This window comes from Lampetra planeri, chromosome 14 (assembly GCF_965212315.1).
Source record: "Lampetra planeri chromosome 14, kcLamPlan1.2.h2, whole genome shotgun sequence".
Classification (NCBI taxonomy): Eukaryota; Metazoa; Chordata; class Hyperoartia; order Petromyzontiformes; family Petromyzontidae; genus Lampetra; species Lampetra planeri.
The window spans coordinates 1,417,750-1,431,387 of record NC_136120.1 but is presented as its reverse complement, the minus strand read 5'-3'; the positions used below and the strand labels follow the sequence as shown (position 1 = coordinate 1,431,387).

The 13,638-nt window shown below is 43.3% G+C and overlaps 1 long non-coding RNA gene across 1 annotated transcript in view; it reads left to right on the top strand.

Annotated features, from left to right (window-relative positions):
- The window catches only part of LOC144722280 (uncharacterized), a 34,894-nt gene extending 21,679 nt beyond the window's left edge, over positions 1-13,215 (top strand). The window contains exons 4-6 of the long non-coding RNA XR_013586024.1: positions 8,344-8,441; positions 9,187-9,311; positions 10,577-13,215. This is a non-coding gene — a long non-coding RNA (uncharacterized LOC144722280). The remainder of the gene's footprint in view (positions 1-8,343; positions 8,442-9,186; positions 9,312-10,576) is intronic.
- The last annotated feature ends 423 nt before the right edge of the window (positions 13,216-13,638 follow it).

Below are 13,638 nucleotides of genomic sequence, written 5' to 3'. Positions count from 1 at the left end.
TATTTTTTATAAAAAGTCACTCACAAATTGTATGTTAGCCAAGTTCGGTTACATCATATCTACGCTGAATTAATGGTATAACAAAAATACACATTTCACATTCACATTGTGATACTGTGTTTGTTTTGCGACTAATATATGAGCTCTTGTTCAGGTATTCTTGAACGTTATCCAAACAACATCTTCTTAGCAAGATGGCGCGACCACAACATGGAAAACGATAACATTGCTGGCCACAGCTTCAGTTTTCCTGTCCTCTCCAAACATAAAACACTGTCTGGACACAATGCAATATCTTTAAATGTCACGCAGCACCCAATGTATGTATTCACTTGTCACTTTCAAGGGTTTCTGGGTCACACAGGACAGTCATGTGCCTCTGGATAAAAGGGAACATTAATGATTTAAAGGGCACGTCTGCTGAGCTCGGAGGAAACCCGGTTAATCTGTGTGGCTGCCGAGACTTTATTACAAGTGAGAGATTATATGTCTAGGAAGAAGCTAATCCATTAACCGGTGGCTTCAATGAATGCAATGGGGGTTATGCAGTTTATTGCTGCATTTTTTGCGACCATTGCCAAGTGGGTTAGGCGGCCCAGGATTAATCAATTGTCATTCCAAGATCAACAGCGTGGCATGCATCTGTGTCGCCACACTTCATGAGACTCTACGGGCTCAGCCCCCCGCAGTCGATCCCACCCCTCCCCGTCCCCCATGACGTCTCGACTGGTTCCAAGGTCAGTCCATGTAGCAGCAGGCAAGCTTCTGAGTCTGTTTCTCAAGAACACTTCAACCTATTTTCTACTGTACAACCGAGACACACCTGTGCTGTGCCTAGGTACCAGGTGGTTTATCCACCACAGAACCTGAGCCATTCCGCCGAAGTTTCACGCAATGATGAAAATTGTTTACGTTGCCCATAGCCCTGCAGGGCCCCAAGTCAAACTCAAATGTCCTGTGAGGGGAGGCCATTGTATCACTGTTTGGTTCTGCAAATAGCACTCACACGTACGGTGAAGACAAGCCTGCTAACCTCGACACTAACTCCTAATGGTCACCTGGGGGTACAAATAAATCAGGGAGCAGAACAAACTGTTCACTGGTGGGAAGAAATATTAATTCCCCGCAGGGGAACAATTGTTTGGGGACCCAATATTATTTTCCATCGGCATTTTTCCCAGTAGTTGTTTCATCATGTTCGCAAGCCCATTGGGGTGGCTTGGTTGGCTTGTGGGACCACAATTTCTTGAAACAATGGTTCACTTACAAGAAGCCCTATGTAGACTCCCATGATTATACTCTGTGGGAATATTATGAGTAAGATAGCTATTTGGAGAGTAATATTTAGTCTGCAGTCCAATCTGTTGTTCCACAGTCATTAATGTCTCATGACTTTTTTTGCAAGTCTATGCCATCCTGTGCCCTTGTCTGAGCTAATTATGACTACAGCAGTTAAAGTGTAACATAGGGCTATGGAATTGATGAAGCAACATTTTAAGAAAAATTTCATTAATCGTAGAATACCATCACCATCAATTAATGACGCTTGGAAATGTAATAATCTTGGAAAAATTTTTTTAGAATTAGTAACAGGGAATTCAAAAAATAGATATGCAATGCTTTCTTGATGATTTGGGCAAATAAATAGACAAATTTCGTACTTTGAAACCGTGCAAAGATACCTTTTACTGTAGAATTCAAACTTCAGAATTTCTGTTAAAAGCTAAAATGGGTTGTATAAATGTGTTCAAAATATTATATATAAACGTCAGACAAGGGAAATGTAGATTTGAAGCTTTCGTGACTGCAGGAATCCATACTCTTTGGTTCTTTCGGTAAAGTCACGTAGGTAAAAAATAAATTAAATCACGACGTTTCTTTCTCACCTGATGATGGACGCTTGTGTTGCGCCCGAAACGTCGTGATTTATTTTATTTTATACCTATGTGACTTCACCGAAAGAACAAAAGAGTAAGAGAAATGTATTTTCCATAAATATGATTCTGTCAATAAGTTCAAGCATGCCATCATTATCTCCGTTACATTATCAGCAGCGATGGCTGTGCAAGTTATTTGGACCTTATGGTCCAAAGAGCTGCCCACAAATCTGGGTGATACACGACTACAAGTGTGGATGATAATGCATCTGGTCTGGCAGTGCAATATGAAGTCAATTTGTTTTGTAAAGCTGTACACAGTGTAGCACTGACAGCTTCTAAAGTGGAAGCAGAGAAGGAAAGGTGAAGGGGTCGGAGAGGAAAGGGGCAGTTGGAGTTCTAAAGGGAGGTAAATAGAGCTGGTGGGATGGCTCATTGGCATCATTTAGTAATAACACTGCAGAATAGTTATGACCCCACTGCTTGGACTTTAATAGGCTAGACCAGGGGTCGGCAACCTGCAGCTCCAGAGCCGCATGCGACTCTTTAAGGACGACATTGCTACTCTTGAAATATTGAGGTTTTTTTAAACTGAATTCGAACAAAAATGGCTCTTCCTGTTATTTTGGTTGCCGTACGTTTCATTTGTTATGTCACCTGTTTCAAGGAATGCAATGGCAAATATTGCAGATGGAAGAAGGAACGTATGGGTTAGTGGAACTTTCCAGGTTTCAAATACAGGACTGAATGAAATGCATTCTGGTGTGTCATCCAGGAAGGTTAACCTGACACTGATGCCGAGGAAAATGATCGCAGGTTGGAGTGGTTTTTGGAAAACTGAATTTGTAATAATGCTCCAGAATAGTTATGACCCCACTGCTCCATTTTCTATTTTTATCTCGTGTAGCGGCAACACTGCTCTAAGAACCCAACGAGGGGGGTGTGGGGGTCTTACTTTCACACAAAGCCAAGGGAGTTTGATTCGTGTCCACAGACATCGGGGCTACCTGATAAAAGTGTTCAAGTAGACCCTATTACCTGCTCTCTCACATGGATTGAAAATTTGGACACTGATATATATTCTTTTGAACAAAGCGTAAAAGTATGTGAAGAACCATGGAGAGATGCGTATTGGGAATTAGACCGAGAGACATAATAATAACGGCATCAGACACCATATTCTTTGGGTCTAATGGTAAAGCCACGTAGATAGAACAAATAATAGAAATAATAAAAATACATTTTTTTATTAATATTTTTATTTTATAATAATATTTTTTTTTATAATAAAAAATAATAATTTTATTATTTTTCATTACTATTTTTATTATTTGTTCTATCTACGTGGCTTTACCGAAAGTTTCCAAAGAATATGAATTCCTGCAGTCACGAAAGCTTTAAGTGGAGACAACATATTTGCTGTTAATGGAGGTGGGCTTGGGCAGGACACCGCTAGAAGGGATTATGATACTGTATGTGTGTATGTTGAACTTCTTTCGCACCGTGCATAGCCAACCGTGCTAATTGGTGGTGTAGGATGATGACGGGCCATCATCATCATTATCATCATCGGGCTGATGATGATGATGGCTCATCTTCATACTGCATCATCATGCTGATGATGGTGGGCGTGAGTGACGGATTGGTAGCCAAAAGAAAACACAGGCTCGAGGGGCGGCCACCGTAGAAATGAACGGCAGCAACGCAGGTGCATGTGGGATGGCAATGGCAAGGGCCTCTATCCAGCAGTGGATTGAGCATTGGATTGAAACAACCTGCATGACCGTGTCAGTCCCATATGTGGGTTGTTCGATCAAACTTCACGACATTGGTCAGTGCAGATTTGGAGTAGGGGAGGTCCCGTGACCAGTTTAGAAATCACTTGTGGCTGTTTTTAGCCATGGCCAGGAATTGAACTTAGGTTGCCAGGTTCATAGCAGAGTGATCTAACACATTGTGTCACTGCTGTAATCTGATATTTTTACACACACACACACATTAATACATTATATCTTACATATGTTTTAAAGCAGCAAGGACATTGCCACATAATTTTTAAGTCACATGAGGTCACTTGAGTTAATAAAAGCCACAAAGTCTGTGTTTTATTACTCATGTTTGCCCACGAAAGCCTCAATAAGTCTCACAGATCTTTTTCAGTGGTTGTCTTCTTTTTACGGGAGGAGGGTATGTTGCTATGTGTAATCCAATTGAGTAATTTGCAGGTGCATTTTCATTCTTGGGATGTTTGGCCATTACCAGTAAAAATATTTGTTTAGTTATGAGAGGGGAAACCCATGCAGAACACGCGGAGAGCATACAAACCCTACACAGAAAGACTTTCCATTTGGGAATCGAACCCATGTCTTTTTTATTCTGAGGCACACGTGTTATCACCCTACAACAACTACCTACCGATATGCTTAAATCCTCCCAAATGTTGCACTGTGTATTCTTTTTGCAACTGCACATTTTATTCTGCATTTGTTTACTAATATTTCACGTGAACACATATATCGAATGAATAATAGCTAGAGCGGTAAGCTTGATGCGCCATTTTCTAAAAACTTGCAACATTACATTTTCTGTTTATACATTCGTCAATATACAAGTTACTGAAGCGCGATATTGCTTCGGCGAGTTGGTTTCACATGTATTACGGCAGAAGGTCTTTCAAGAGGCTTGCAGAAAGCCATCCGTGTTTTGGTTTATCAAAAAGACATGAGGTCCATGCTCAAACTCAAGTTCTATTTTAAAACTGTCAATTTACTTGAAAAATTGGGATTTGTATTTTTTTTTTACCCTCCATGTTCTGAACCAGAATTTAAGCTACTTTCAGTTCGGATGCAATGGGTCAAAAGATGTTCATCTCTTACTGCAATACAACAGCATATCAGTGATTCTCCAGTTGCCCTAAAACTGTTAAACCTCCTTGCATAATTATCTTTTGTGCCTGAGGCAGCATATTAATAGCCAAACAGCATACATTTACGTGAATAATTCATTGTGTTTTGTGAAAATCATCTCTCCAAAGCCATTGTTTGGTACAATAAAGGCAAACTCCTCTTATCCGCGGTGGTGTGGGTGACACAGATCGCGGATCCTATTAATTCCCGATGTAATTCCACTTATCCAAGTAAAATAAATGTGTGTAATAGGAATAACATGGCCTCGAATAATACAATTGCTATGGATAACAAGAGTCATGGTTTAAAGGGTTGCCGATAAGAGGAGTTCTCCTGTGCCGCTGTGATATAAAGTTTGATGGGAAGTTTAACCTAGAGAAATGATATATTCTTGGGTCTTTCGGTAAAGTCACGTAGATAGGTTCAAAGAAAATAACAAAAAAATAATGAAAAACTACGACGTTTCGATCGCAACGCAAGCAGTCATCATCAGGAGAAAAAAAATAGCGGGAAAGCTGCTGAGGCAGGATGTTTTAAAGGTTTGAAATGTGTGTAGCCCAAGTGTCATGAGCAAGTTGGGCAGGGCTAGTAATGTTAAAGTGAGAAATGTGCATGTAAATGTAAGATAGGAGAGCTACCTCCACGACGACGAAGCTGCGGAGATGGCCATTGTATTGTGAAAGATCTTGCCACATCTGCAGTAATGTGTCCCAAATCCTTAAGGGCTACGTCGACCTGGGCAATGATATCATCAACTGGGATGCGTTTAGGGGTGACTGCGAAATTCAACCCTTTGGCTAGAACCGATTTTAGGCTGTCGGAAATTGCACTGTTACTTTTTGATGTGTCTGGCTTCTTCTTGGAAAGGAGGTTGAACTTGGAAACCAGGTTATCTTTGCATTTAGCTGACATTGAGGCGACTGAAGAGGCTGTCATGTTATCTACTGTACATGTTCCCAATCAAACGTAGACATTTTTTCCGTAAATGTTAAGTGTGATTTCAGGAGAGTCTTGTCTAAATTGTCTAGTTCAAATCGGAGCAATCTTATTCTCTCTGAGATCAGGGCTAGGCCAACCCTGAACAAGATCCGTTACGCATTGGGAGAAGTGACAGCAGCAGCAGTCAGTGTCAAGATGATCGGTGTTACCTTGGTGTCGCGGCATCTCTTCAGAAATGTGAGCGACTCGATCAGATGAGCCTTCTTGTCTCGAAGTTTGTTAAAAGATCTAATAGTTGTGTGGAAACCCTCCCAATCGAGGTGGTTAAATCTTGACCTAAAGCTTTCGTGACTGCAGGAATTCATATTCTTGAATCTTTCGCCCATATGCAAATATAACCTCGACAGATTGAACACGCGTAAACATGTGCCCCTTCAAAAACAATGTGGTCTGTACGCTGCTTTACATCAAACGTCAGATGTAATGATCTGATCCACGGTGCACAATTTCACATATTTGCTCCATGTTTGCTTAGCAACTGTGGTCCGTGCCATGTGCTCTGCTCTAAGGTAATGTATATATCGTCATTACTCCAACATAACCAAAGGCAATGTGCTAGCATATGCCTGATGCCATATAAAAAGAGATGTGTCACGTCGGGCCCACGGCTTCAAAGCATAAGAGCATTACGCAGATATGTTGCTCATTACGCCTGCTTCTTCACAAAAGGCGCTTGAACAGCCCCATATGACATGCCCTAATTTACGATGGTTACATCTCAGTAGTAATACAGTTTCTTAATGCTTCTTTTTTCAGTTATGCATGATTAACTTTCTTTATCTTTAATACTGCACGCCTCATATTGCATTCATACTAATTATCCACAGTTCCAAATGGGAATGCCACATGCAATTTCCAAAATAATCCATTATCCTGAAGTAATTCTGCAAGGAGGATGAACCAGCTCCTGTACAACCCCTGTTTCTATTAAATAATCCCACGGTTACTTACGAGCGACTGCACTCGATGATCTCATTTGGTGCTTACATTAAAAATTTAACCCCGTATTTTAACATGAATAATCTTTAAATGCATGTGTTACTCCACCATTTAAACAAATAGCATGCATGAGTTACATATCGCTGTTTAGTTATCCAAAAATCTGTAGAATTAAACAACACTTAAAATCTTGATTTGAAGCTTAAATGAAAATTTTTACTAATGCACGATAGGATATGCATGCTGAGTGAGTGTCGACTTCTTTCCGAATATAAATTGCATCTAAACATAATTGAAGAGCACCACAAAGGGAAAAAACAACAACATATTAAACCGTATTTTAAAAAGAAAACAATGAAATGAGAATAATCACACATTCTGTACAAGGATACAAAGCGGTGTCACATTTGTGACTAAATCCAACGTGTACCAAGGTTCACGTTTCTTCCAATGCATTTAATTGGAAGTAGCGACTTTCTCTCTCTCTGCAAGTCTCCCTCTTCACGTATTCATGTCCTTTCCCAACTATTTGTGAATAATGCATGCACGAAATAAGACTTTATTCTTTTTACGGCACTCCAGTTTGGAGCAAAACATAAAAAAGTGCAACTGCCGTTAAGCAAACTAACTCGGCATCTTACATGACCACATTATATGACAAGCTTGAAATCGTGAACACCATTTTTATTTTTATATTTATGTACAAAGTAAAACTTCTTTCCCACTCATTTGAATGAGACCAGGTCATGTCTATGTACAGCTCTGGTGCCAACAATGGAATTTTCCCCATTGCTATGGAGGAGGAGGTTCGCTGATTGTGTGTTTCCATTGGACAACCTCTGTTGACCCTGGAGGGATGAAGGGCTGAGTCGATCGCAGGCTACGCACGCTGCTGTTGTGCTACCGAGTGGGATGAGAGTGCATGTACACACCACAATTCCCCTGTTTGTACACACCACAATACCCCCTGATTGTGTGCCATATTTTGTATGCAGGTCCACTATTCAGGCACAATCTGTTATTTCAATGTTAGAGGTTACATTTTCCTAAAACGAAATGGGGGATTGTGACTACCATTTTTGCTATCATCATCGTCTATTTATAACCAGGCGATACTAAGGTGAGACCACAAAACTAAGAATCCTCGTTTTTCTCTGCTTTTTTGTTTTTTAAACACAAACCCAGAGTGTGCTCTCTGCGACGACGAGTTAATTCCTCTCTAATGGCTATTTTGTCTCTTGGCGGCAATATCCATGAAGAAACCCACACAAGTGAGATAATGGTCACATTTCTGCTAATATTTGCATACATGGACTGAATATGTAAAGGTTTAATAAACATATGTTTTTTTCTCATGATGTATGTTAAAGGTGCAGTCCTGAAATGGCTTGTTCATGCCACTGTCGGCCAAAGGGCTTGCACTCGAGGGAGCACTGATGAGCCCTCTCGACGGTTTTTAGCCTTTTCGCTGACATCTTCGAAGATGTCAGAGTACCCACATTTTACTCAACCAGACACCACATTTCCAATCGACTAACTGTGGCGCACCCATTCACTACTGCTGCGTGGGCAATGGTGGATGAGTTTATAAACTTTGCCATTTGTTTTTACTCCCACGCCAGGAGATTGAACCAATGCCCTCTGGGTTGTACGTGCAGTGTGTGAACCATTGCAATGTGACAGCATCCCAACAATTCAAGTGTTGTACCGAACTTCTAATGTGAGTACCGTAGCGTATGATGTCTAATGAAAGTTAAATGTTATCTGTACACTATTTTTTTGCCTTTGTATTAATTTCACGTGTCCGAAAGAGCTGTTGTGATTCCATTCAACTTTTTAGTAATCAGCTAATTTGTAAAAGCATGCAAATCGTAAAGGGAAAGTGTGAGTTGGGCCTTGCTGGAATATTATGTCTTCGCTCCATGCTGCATGGTGTTTCGTGGCCATGGGTTGACATTTGATTGACAAAATAAAACATTACATGAGTGTTGTATTTTTCTCACAGAATAATTACTTCCTGTAATTATTTCCCAAAACACAAACTGCGTTATAAAAGTTATATATCTGGTTAATGTGCTGCTATAATACAAACACGCATTAAAACCAATTATAGTAGATAAAATGCACATACTCCATGCAATATATATATAAAATTAATAATCTAAACAAACATACTAACTCTAATTTTTATTGTGGAATACTGTATAATTGCTTATGCAAAGACAAAACGGTGATTGGACATAATTATATAGCACCGCAATGCATTGTAAAGCAACTTCTGTTGTTTATAAACTACAAGGCGATAAATAATATTGCACATAATAGACACACACATCACTATTGCAATGAGCATTTGCACCAGACACCCCATCACACCGTTGACAGGTGAAGTGATTGTATGAAATACATTAACCCCCCTCTAGGGCTGTCGTCACTTGGCAATATTTGAAGTCGTTTCGTTGCAGGCAATAGCTTGCCCACTGCTCCAACACGGTGGGTGAAGTGAGTTACTCGGATTGCATGTCAGCAAGACTCTTCATAACGTGGACCGTGCTTGAGAACAACCGCTGCAATGAATGTTTACGCGCAGGTCAGATTCAAGGGTTAGCAACACTGGGCTTGCAATTAGACTTAATTTTTCCGACACGGCGGTTGAAACGATGGACGATTCCATAAAGCTTGCCACCTTTGCCCATCCAGCAGCATCGATGGGTACACCAGTTCGTCTCGAGGTGGGTCGCACGTGGTAGACTAACGTGCCGGTACTCCCACCTCTTACAAGATGGCTGGCCATTTTTGAAGAGTTACATCATGTACCCTGCAGAAGCTAGAGGGTTTCTATAGAGCTCACTCCTAGCATTTTGGTGTAGAAATTGCAGGGCTGCAAGCCTGACCTTTGCTTTGCTAGTTTCAAAAATCTCTCGATTTATTGAAAAAATTATTCCAATATTACACATTTATATAACAAAGGCAGAGATCCCCACCCCGTATAGCCTTAACAGATTGTTGGGGCAAGTGCTGTTCGCGAGTATCTATGCGAGCCAGCACGGTACAAGAGGGGGTGGTTGGACAGCACCATACACGGCCACCTTTGTCTCTCCCAGTGGCGATGATTTTAGACACCGCAGCAGGTACTAAATTTGAGGCCGAGTCGACCTAGACGAGGCCCAGAACCGGCTCAGATACTCTTCGCTGGTGTTGACCCTGAGCGGGAATCGAACTGGGATCGCCGGGTTCATAGCGCACAGCTCGCGCTAACCGCTGCACCACCGCTCCCCAAATAGATACAAAGACACTGAACCAGCCGCATGGAGATATCGGGAGAGAAAGACAGCACGGACACAAACGAATGGACTAAGGGGGGGGGGGGGACGTGCAAAGAGCCATACACAGAGAGACACACGGAGAGACAGAGGAAGATATTCAGCTGCGTACCGTTATTGCTGTAGAGGTAATGCACAAATAAAAGTGGAGGCGAGGTCACCTGGCCAAGGATAAAGCGAAGCCCCCCCCCCCACAACCGCCTGTCGTGTACACACTCATAGCAGTATGCAGGAAGTCACGGTCGCGTTCACATGCCGATGGCCGGTGTAGAGAGGCTGCCGTCTAACGACGAGTTTACCGTGTCTTTCAACGCAGGCTATAATCGTGCATCTTGTTAACTATACATATGACGATACAGTATTTAGGTTTATAGGCCTAGAAGCGTATAACATACCGAAGCCTATATATATAGGGCGCCATAGTGGCAAGATGTTAAATACCTTTCCTGGTGTACAGGAGGTCGTGGGTTCGATCCCAACCCTGACGCTTGTATATTCGGAGTTTGCACGTTCTCTCTCTCTCTCTCCCCAGGTCGTGTGGATTTTCCTCCGGGACCTCCGTTTTTTTACCCCTCCACATTTAGAATCAACGTGCGTTTAGAGTACTTGGCTTCTATACATTTCCCATGTGATAAGCCACTTTGTTGAGCTTATCATTCGTGGCCAGGTCGCTTCTGAAAAAAAGAGCTATACAACTCAGTGATAATTTTTTGTTTAATATATATAACCAAATCGCCTGGAATATGCCTGATCGTGTGGCAACAGCGATCGTTGTTCTGTATCTCGATGAATCCATGTCCGTGCTGCCTGCCTTCAAGTGAAGTCGATGAGCTAAACTCGGCGAGCCACTCAAGAAACCCTCATTTGCAAGAGTGACCTCGGCAACCCACTGTCCAGCGTAGTGAAGTAGAGCCACACGGCGCGGGGATAGCCTCACCCAGCATTGGATTGGCAGATGGCTCTACACGCGCAATCTTTCGGGAGGGAATATTTTCATGGATGCACGTTTTATTTTAGCACAGACGTGGAGATGTTTAAACTATTCTAAGGTTTTGATCAAACGTTGTATCCGCGATTGTTGCCATTCCCACGCACCTCCGATGAACACGGTTGGCTACGTACGGTGCTAGACCAACATACATACATGCAAAGCACTCAATTTGAAATACATCAATACAAATATCCTACGTGGGTCTGGTCTCGGCTCCACGGTTGATTTGTAAGAACACCAAGCAACTGCAACAATCTATACTTCATGACCTTTCACAGATTAAAATGGTGTCTCTACAAAGAACACATTAATGCCCTTATTCTAGTTTCTCAATATATGTCTCCACGTTATGTCAATGGAAAAACAGCTGCCCAGTGACCCGAGGCATGAGGAGTGCTCTACCTTTGTGAAGTGGACAGAGTGTGTGCGCGAGGCGGAGAAGAGGCAGGGCGCGGCGCGTCTGTTTATGGTCGGGTGAAGAAAATAAAACGTGCATTTTTTTTCCAAAAAAGCACAGCACGCCAATTAAATGAACTGAAAATAACATAATGCAGGTCGAATGCAACGTGGCCTAGCAGAAACGTGAGACGAAGCACCCTAGAGCTGATGGTGTCGTGGGGCTCCATCGATGAATGAGCTGAATCTACAAACGACTGTTCTAGAATGACACCTCCAGCAAAGGTACTGACCGGTGAGCGGTGCGTATTTAAATAAAGGCCTCATCTCCTCACCCCCATATGCGCTGATGTAAATACATATGAATAGGAATGTATGATAAGCCCGTTCAAGTGCCTATACATGGCTATTGATTGGTGACAGAGATGGCTTTTAGCTTTTTTCAATGTCAAAGCAACGATTTTTGTTTTGGCGCAGGAAATTTGATAAACATATTTGTTATGTTATATGATGTGCTGGCAAATGTGAAGGTTATTTGTCAGGTGTAGTAGGACAGGACCTGAGTCAGAGATGCCGAAACATACCAGACATTTCTATTCCGAGCATTACATTGCAGCGCGACAGATGGGCACAGGGTACACTGCACCGCAGGGTACGCTTGAAATGCCGTAAACCAGTTATTGCCATCCCAGTCCAACTGCTTGTACCAAAGCGATGTGCTCATTGTTAGTGTTGCACTGGTAATGGCCCAGACATGGGAACAAAAAATGAACGACGGTGAATTGGAATCCTTGTTCAGAACTCGGAATTTCACGGTCAGAGATACGAAACCACAGCCGGTTGTGTTAGCGAGACAACAATCGTAAAAGACGATGGGTCACGATGTCAAAAGGAGATTTTAAAGGTTTCCTTACTGCAGAGTGGTGGCTATCAACACGTGTGATATTGTGAATCTCCTCGGGCCATTTATAAAAGACCATAGTGAACCCTATATGCCGCATTACACAAATGCAAATTAATGGACAATGATGCAGCTGATTTTCTCTTGAATAGGTGTAGAGACATAAATAGCATCTCTGTGGCGTATAAGCCGATGATAACCACAACTGGTGAATGAGTGCACACGTACATCTCGATGGGGGCCGACGGAGACGTGGCGGGGAAGCAGGCCCTACTGAGTAGGGTCCCGTCGGAGAGAGAGAGAGAGGACATGCCGACATGGAGTGGTGAAGGGGGCCCGGAAACGGGGACCCGGAGGACATGTGATGCTGGCTCCGGTTCCATCGTGAGAGACCGAGGAAGGGGCGTGGCTGGGGGCGGAGCGAGGCCACGCTCGAGAGGATAAGAGGGACAGAGGCGGAGCGATCGGGTTGTCTGGCGGATGGAGCTTACCGTGCGGGGTTTCTTCGGGGGCCTTGGAGCGTTGGTCGTCGGGACTCCGTTATATAGAGACCTCCCTTTAGGGGTCTAGAATAACCCCGAGCATGGTTAACCCATAAGCCTGTTAAAGTGCTAATAAATCGTGGTGCCTCCAGACTTGTGTGTGCCTCGTGAGATACACACACTACATCTAGTGCCAGAAGTGAACATACTCTAGAGCTAGGGATAGCGTCGGATTAAAATGTACACGAGAAGAAGACAACCTACAAGGGCTGCTTCAGAGGAAGAAGATGAGGAGGGGGCGATCCCCCAGACGGCCCTGGGAGAGGCGGGCCTGGAGATGGACCGCGAGGGGTTTGGGCCTGCGGAGCCGTGCTAAGAACGCGGCCTCACCATGTCGCCGGCAGTGGGGAGAGACAGGCGGGCGTGTGGCCAGCGTTTGGCCAACCTACTTTCCGCTGTGGCAGTACTCGCCATGGTGATGGACCTGGATGAGCCGGCTGAACGAGTCGGAGGATGGGGTTCCCGCCTTCGCGGGCATCCAACCAAAAAGGCAAACTGAAGGGCCTGCTCTGAAGAGGCGCCTTCCCTTTGTAAAGGAGTTCGTCGCGGCAGGCGGAGATTGGGTGGCTTTCAGCTGCCGCTTCACTGCTACGTGCGAACTGGTGAAATTGAAGGAGGGGGAAGTGCAGCGTGCGCTCCAAACGGTGTTAGATGGCGCCGCCTTGAGAGCGTTCTACTCCATTCCAGCCGAGGATCGGGTGACTGGCACAAGCTCTTCAACAGATGGCGGGGATTTTTGACCCACCATCTAACATGAGCCATAA